The following is an 8,283-nucleotide window of genomic DNA, read 5'->3' as shown; positions in this document are numbered from 1 at the left end:
TTTTATCATTTATGTTCATTTTAATTTACTGTACCATCTAAAATGCTTTTGTATGTCAATCTACCCCTTTCAGGCTTTCTTGATTGCCTTCACATCAGGTTTCTTACCGCGACTGCTTTACCAGTACAAGTTTGACAACAATCTGAACGGATACGTTAATTTCACTCTGGCCTATGCTCCGCCCAGCTACACCAGCCATCCCATGTGCAGGCAATAGTGATCATAAATACACACTGGAACACACTATAGTAGATATAGTATAGCTGTTGTATAAACTTTAAGGCATAGTTCATTGAAATGTTTACTTATGTGATTCCGTAGCTTGACAGCGGTCTATGGAAAAGAAGTGACTGCAATCCACACTTTAGTTTTGTTAGACTAGCCACTGCCAACAAATGCTTATATTAGGATATTTATACCAAACCCCCATGCAAGTCAAACTCCCTTGTTTAGCATGTTTTACATTTCATCTCAAGTCTTTCCAGTAGAGGGCAGAATTGGTGATGTTGACAATCCTGACTTGTTGACAACCATGAATGTGTTGCCTGTAGATTAAAAGCCTTTAGGGACAACAATGGAAATTACACTCTGGTTTACTGGGAACTCCTGGCTGTCAGGTTAGGCTTCATCATCGCTTTCGAGGTATGCAAGGAACTGACTGTCTGTCTCTCTGTCATTGTTTGCTTTCTACTTGCTCCTCTATTTAACCTGTGCCTTTTGCATTCTCTCCTTATACTGTGCCCTGTCCGTCTTTCTATTCATTACTTGTTCTGTCCTACCCCCTTATCTACTACCTGTGTATGTTATTTTGTACCTGTGATCATTTTAAACTTGCTAATCTTTGCCTCCCAGGCCTTCACATGGTATTTTACTATTTTATATTTTATCACCTTTACTCTATTGATACTACTCTCCTCAGAATCCCTCTTCTTCCGCTGAGGTTTCTGTCTAATTTCACCCTGTCTTCTTTTCCATCCCTCTGTCTCGCTATCTATCTCTATCTATTTATCCTTCTTTACCTTCCTGTCACCCCCAATGTATGCTCATTTCCCTCCATCCCTCTCTCCAGCATGTAGTGTTTTTCTTCCTGCAAGCGATAGACTGGATGGTGCCGAATGTCAGTGAGTCTCTGGAGCTGAAGATGAAGAGAGAGCGCTACTTGGCTAAGCAGGCCCTGGCTGACAATCAGGAGGCCCTGTTGGTGAGTCAGCATGCCCCGGCCTCCAGCCCAGGTCAGTGGAACATAGCGATGCTCACACCCTCACCACACACACACTGCTTTCCTGCAAAGAATCATTGTGGTGGTCAGGTTGTTATTGCAAAAGAAAATGTGTTGTCATTTGTCATGACTTACCTGGTTAAATAACGTTGTGCCTAAGAACAGCCCTAGCCATGGTATATTGGCCATTTACCACACCCCATCGTGACTTATTGCTTATGTATAACACCCTTTTCCTCCTTCGGTTCAGTTATATTATATTAGTGGTTACTTATTAGCTAGGGCTCCTGTTCATTTGAAACTACACACACATAAAGTGAGTCAATAAGGATATAAATTGGCACCCTATTCCCTATGTAGTGCACTACCTTTGGAAAGGGCACCCATAGGGATCTGGTCAAAGTAGTGCACTATATATGGAATAGGGTGCCATTTGGGTCAGTCAGTATCTCATTGGATCCAGTGTACATTTCCTGGATTATTAAGGGTGGTGAAACCAGAGAGAGACATGAATTTATTGATTCTAAAGCTGCTGTGTAAGTAGTGCAAGCAGTGGTGTTAATAAGTTACGTATTACATTACTACAGAAACCGATTTGATCTTCATAAATGAGTTCCAAACTTTATATCCTTTTATAGACTTTATAGCCCCCCCCCCCACACAAACACAAAAACCCCTGGGCCTTAACTCAATAACATTACACTGCTCAAGTCAGCAGCAGCTAGCCTGTTTGCTCTGTGATTCATACTCAGTAAAAACACATGCATAATGTTTAAAGACTGGGCTCACTACAACAGTCATAATATGGCGATAGAAATGCTAAAGTGTTCAAAGTCAGACCCATATAACCTTAACCTAAGTTATTGCATCCATAAGACTTTTCCCATGGCATGTGTAGCCTCTCTCTCTCTCTTCGCATCCCATCAGCACAAGACTGGTGCTGCTTGCCCATTGTTTCTCGTTGTGGTCCTTTAAGTGGTGTGGTGGTGGGTGTGCATCCCCGTGTTCTGACCATGCCATTGTGGGAGTTTTGTTTCTTGTCGTGAACGTCCTAGATGGGGTGAGTACAAATTCTCACTAATGCAGTCTGTTAAGCTTCTAAGTTATTTACATACATACATATGTATGTATGTACGTACGTACGTACAGTACCAGTCAAACGTTTGGACACACCGACTCATTCCAGGGTTTTTCTTTATTTTTACTATTTTCTACATTGTAGAATAATAGTGAAGACATCAAAACTATGAAATAGCACATATGGAATCATGTAGTAACCAAAAAAGTGTTAAACAAATTAAAATATATTTGAGATTCTTCAAAGTAGCCACCTTTTGCCTTGATGACAGCTTTGCACACTCTTGGCATTCTCTCAACTAGCTTCATGAGGTAGTCACCTGGAATGCATTTCAATTAACAGGTGTGCCTTATTAAAAGTTAATTTGTGGAATTTCTTTCCTTAATGGCTTTGAGCCAATCAGTTGTGTTGTGACAAGGTAGGGGTGGTATACAGAAGACAGCCCTATTTGGTAAAAGACCAAGTTCATATTATGGAAAGAACAGCTCAAATAAGCAAAGAGAAACGGCAGTCCATTACTTTAAGACATGAAGGGCAGTCAATTTAGAAAGTGCAGTCTCAAAAACCATCAAGCGCTATCATGAAACTGGCTCTCATGAGGACCGCCACAGGAAAGGAAGACCTAGAGTTACCTCTGCTGCAGAGGATAAGTTAATAAGAGTAAACGGCACCTCAGATTGCAGCCCAAACAAATGATAGTCCTACTAAGCACAAACCAGATGAGATGGCGTATCGTTGCAGAATGCTGTTGTAGCCATGCTGGTTAAGTGTGCCTTGAATTATTAATAAATCACAGACAGTATCACCAGCAAAGCACCCACACACCATCACACCTCCTCTATGCATCACGGTGGGAACGATACATGCAGAGACCATCCGTTCACCTACTCTGCATCTCAAATTTGTACTCATCAGACCAAAGGACAGATTTCCGGCAGGTTAATGTCCATTGCTTGTGTTTCTTGGCCCGCAAGTCTCTTCTTCTTATTGGTGTCCTTTAGTAGTGGTTTCTTTGCAGCAATTCGACCATGAAGGCCTGATTTCACACGGTCTCCTCTGAACAGTTGATGTTGAGATGTGTCTGTTACTTGAACTCTGTGAAGCATTTATTTGGTCTGCAGTTTCTGAGGCTGGTACCTCTTATGAACTTATCCTATGCAGCAGAGGTAAATCTGGGTCTTCCTTTCCTGTGGCGGTCCTCATTGAGAGACAGTTTCATCATAGCACTTGATGGTTTTTGCAACTGCACTTGAAGAAACGTTAAAAGTTCTTGAAATATTTCAGAGTCTTAAAGTAATGATGGACTGTCGTTTCTCTTTGCTTATTTGAGCTGTTCTTGCCATAACATGGACTTGGTCTTTTACAAAATAGAACTATCTTCTGTGTACCACCCCTACCTTGTCACAACACAACTGTTTGGCTCAAATGCATTAAGAAGGAAAGAAATTACACAAATTAACTTTTATCAAGACACACTTGTTAATTGAAATGCATTCCAGGTGACTACCTCATGAAGCTGGTTGAGAGAATGCCAAGAGTATGTAAAGAATCTCTTTGTTTAACAAGAATCTCTTTAAAAATAATCTCCTTGTTTAACACTTTTTTGGTTACTACATGATTCCATATGTGTTATTTCATAGTTTTGATGTTTTCACTATTATTCTACAATGTAGAAAATAGTACAAATAAAAAAAAAACCTTGAATGAGTAGGTGTGTCCAAACTTTTGACTGGTACTGTATATATAATATTTTACAGTAAAGTTAATCAATCCATTAAAGACGTCTCGTAAAACGAGTTTAATGCTGTAACTCGGTAACATAACATGATAGAGCAAGCACCTTTGTGTCTACCGTCTGTCTGCTTTTGTGTGCTACGATTTTTCTCACCAAAGCTGTACCCATGTTGTCTCTCTCTCCCCGTCCAAACTGTACTGTATGTCTCAAAGCAAGCGACGCATCTTTTGGCAACATGAGTTAGGACTGCAATGCATAACTTCTTTTCCAAGAGAAGCGGAACGGATGGGGAGGAGAAGGGAGGAGAGGTAGAGTGAGATAAAAATGTGTTTCCCTGTTGGCTCTCTGTCTATCCACTATGGTCAGTGTTTAGGTTTGTTTACAGCAGGGGTGGTCAAACTTATCTGCAAAGGACCGGTGTGGTTGCAGGTGTTTGTTCCAGCCAAGTGGTAACACACCAGATTCAAATGATCAATTTATCATAGTCTTTCATTAAGACTTTGATTAGTTGAATTAGCTGTGTTACTGCTAGGCACCTACATTGGCCTTTTGCGGGTAATATTGTGGTTTGCATCTGGTTTACAATATGTGAGAGTTGGTTTGTATTGTTATGTTTTTTTGTTGCTTTTCTATGAGCTGATGACTTGATTTCTGTCCTTCAACTATGATGATTTGTGATGTTGTTGTAATGTGTATATACACACAGGTATACTTACATATTTACATATGTGAAACTGGTCCTGCTTTTCTACACTATCACTCTATATTTGTAATGAGATAGACCTGAAACATATTGGGAATCTTGTTGCTTATCTTGTTGGTACTGTACTATACGATTGAAGTCTTTCTACAAGTGTAACACGTTTTGTGCAAGCTGTTTTGCATTTCAAATTTTGTAAAATAACTGTGGTTGGATGAATGAGATACAGTACCAATAAGGTGTTATTCTGAAATAAATTCAAGTTCAAGATGCCAGAGAACTTTGTTGTTATCTTACCGAAAAATCTGCTCCCCTTTCCTCCCCACGCCCTCAGAAACGTAAAGTCCCCTCAGAAAAGGAGTACTCCAGCCAGATGAAATCCCTCTGATTTATTAGGAGTCAGAGAGAGACAGGTGTTCTGTTAATTAATTCTCTCCCCTCTTTTCCCTCTGCTCCTACCCACCCTTCTGAAATATTCCTGTGGCCTTCGGCGACTTCTCTTTCCTCCTTTCTCTCGCTCTATCACCCCTCATTCTCTTTCTCTACCGCTGTAGCGTTCATCTTTTTCTTGCTATGCTTGCTGTGAGTGTGTTCCTCTGCCATTCAGCCTGCAGGAAGTGTGCGTTAGTACATGTCAGTTAGTGGAGTAAGGTATGCAACGCGGTCACAGTCTTCCACAGAGACTGTGCATTCCAGATGGCACCCTATTCTCTATATAGTGCTCTCCTTTTTATAGGATTCCGTAGGCAAAAAGGTGCTATTTGGGACATGGACATTGTACTAATGGTTCTCCCATTATACCTCAACGTCACACTTAAAGTAACTGTCCTTTGAAAATCTAACTTTAAAAAGTACATATTCTGTTAACTCATACCCACATAATGTTGTTGACTCTTCCTATACTCGTATTTGTGGCCAAAGCAAACTTCTATGTCAAACTGCTGGCCAATCAGCTGTCTACTTGCATGAATATTTTTAATGACCGGTATACATCCACACCATTTAAACACAGAAAAGCTGCTTCTTAAGCTTCTTAACATACTTAATTAACCTATTTGGAAGGAAAACTATTTCACTCATTTTGTAATTAATTATAGGTCATATTTCATAGAAATCTGGAAACACTGGGCATTTACTTAAATAGAGTGGGGAAGCACTCAAAGGCAGGGAGCGAGAACCCATAACACCACCCATTGTAACCTACTGAAAAGTGTCAACTTGTCATCAGGGTTGGGTAGGTTACTTTCTAAACGTAATAGGGTTACATTTACTAGTTACCTGTCCAAAATTGTAATCAGTAACTTTTGGATTACCCAAACTCAGTAATGCAATCTGATTACATTCAGTTACTTTTAGATTACTTTCCCCTTAAGAGGCATTAAAAGAAGACAAACATGTATGTTACCAATTGAACCACATCTATTGCAGGATAAATCAATGTTAACGTTTACATAGCTGGCCATATATGGATGTTACATTTTACTTTATGGGTTGGTTATGTAGGCTTCTTCTAACCCATCGCTTTCTATTACATATAATAATAATAATATGATTAAATGGTATCTTTACATTAAAAACCAAAGTCTATCAGAATTCGGGTCACGGGGCTCCCGAATTGCGCAGTGGTTTAAGGCACTGCATCACAGTGCTAGCTGTGCCACTAGAGATCCTGGGTCGAGTCCAGGCTCTGTCGCAGCCGGCCGCGACCGGGACACCCATGGGGCGGGGCACAATTGGCTCAGCGTCGTCCAGATTAGGGGAGGGTTTGGCCGCTCTAGCGACTCCTGTGGCGGGCCGGACGCATACACGCTGACACGGTCGCCAGGTGTACCTTGTTTCCTCCGACACATTGGCGTGGCTGGCTTCCGGGTTAAGCGGGCATTGTGTCAAGAAGCAGTGGCTTGTTTGGGTTGTGTTTCGGAGGACGCGCGGCTCTCGACCTTCGCCTCTCCCGAGTCCGTACGGGAGTTGCAGCGATGGGACAAGACTGTAACTACCAATTGGATACCACGGAATTGTTGATAAATACCAACAACAAAACAAAAAATAGAATTCCAGTCATTCCAATAAATGTTATACCCCTTGGTCTTCAAGAACAGGACTTGGAAATATGGAAGTATAGATTAGCCAAATTGTTTTACCTGAGCATCACCCCCAAAAAGAAGGACTTATTAGCCAGCCCTACTCTGTTGTTTATGATTATTTTGTTGTCATGGAGGAGTGATTGGGCTCATTTGATTCGAGTTGAAAAATAAATGCTGCGTTCATGTAAATAGCACAACTGAAAAGTGCTATTTACATGTGAAAAATGAATGCCATATGCTGCATTTGCTATAACAATTTGTTGGTGACACTTTGATATCTTGATAATATGCAGCTGTTTAAAGGGAAAATCCACAGATGAAACAATAACAAAATTGTCCCCCACCTCTGTTTTGGTAAAAAGCTGAGGGATGGGCCTGGAGAAATGTAACCACTCTCAGATTAACAGAGCTATGGATGCAAGGACTGACCATCCATGATATCAAAATTGTTTTAACAATGTTATGAGGCTATACAGTGTTTTGTTTACATTTTACAAAGTTTACAAACATTGGAGAAAAACAAGCTTATATTTTGGGTTCTCATGGCGTGTGACAGTTGAACTATGAGGCTCATGAGGCATTTTTAGTTATATTCTTGAAAATCTCAAATATTAAATATATTTGTATTTGTTTAACACTTTTTTGGTTACTACATGATTCAATATGTGTTATTTCATAGTTTTGATATCTTCCCTATTATTCTATAATAGAAAATAGTAAAAATAAAGAAAAACCCTGGAATGAGTAGGTGTGTCAACTTTTGACTGGTACTGTGTGTGTGTGTGTGTGTGTGTGTGTGAGAGAGTTTGAATATGTGTCCATTAGGGCTATGGATAAAAAAATTGAGCAAAAAAAGCCCTACTTTTATTCCATAGGCTGGGATCTGCACTGTGCAGCTGTGCAAGAGCCGTTTTTCACTGGTTTCAAAAACAATGATTGATAGGCAGCTTAAACTTCTTGAATTGAACCATTATTGGGTTCAAATACACGTTTAGATTTGTGAACAGCCATCCACAACTACCACAATCTGTAAGTCACAAATAGCTAAATGAGAGAGCAGCAGTGTGATTCACATCAATTCACTATGTAGATAACAATAATAAGTGATATCCGTATCGCCGTAGACTAAACCACTGCTGTCATCCTTACCTCCAAGCGTTTATTCAAATTTGATCATCTTTGGATGTCGACAGCAGTCCTACCATTGGAAGACATCGCTTGGACTGTAGCCTACAAAAGCCTATTCCTGCTTTTTTCCCGCGATCCATCAAACCCATTTGGTGTGTCATCATAGTGGTCTCTGACTTCTGGTCAGACTCACTCAGGTGGAACGAATTTAAACTTGTGCCTTTTTTCAATGCTGATTTGAATGTCATTGAGAAAACAACAGATGTTTAAAAATACATTTTTTTGCTAACCTCCTTTCTGAATTTAAAGTAATCCTCGAAGTAATCATCTAGTTTTTCA

At 40.1% G+C, this 8,283-nt stretch overlaps 1 long non-coding RNA gene across 1 annotated transcript; it reads left to right on the top strand.

Moving 5' to 3' along the window:
- Positions 1 to 516: 516 nt before the first annotated feature.
- Positions 517 to 5,012, top strand: LOC115168204 (uncharacterized). The gene is made up of 4 exons (XR_003870633.1): positions 517 to 642; positions 1,070 to 1,232; positions 2,147 to 2,279; positions 4,245 to 5,012. It is a non-coding gene; the product is annotated as an uncharacterized LOC115168204 (long non-coding RNA).
- The last annotated feature ends 3,271 nt before the right edge of the window (positions 5,013 to 8,283 follow it).

Source organism: Salmo trutta, chromosome 30 (assembly GCF_901001165.1).
Source record: "Salmo trutta chromosome 30, fSalTru1.1, whole genome shotgun sequence".
In the NCBI taxonomy this organism is placed as follows: domain Eukaryota; kingdom Metazoa; phylum Chordata; class Actinopteri; order Salmoniformes; family Salmonidae; genus Salmo; species Salmo trutta.
This window is presented reverse-complemented; position numbering and strand designations above follow the sequence as displayed.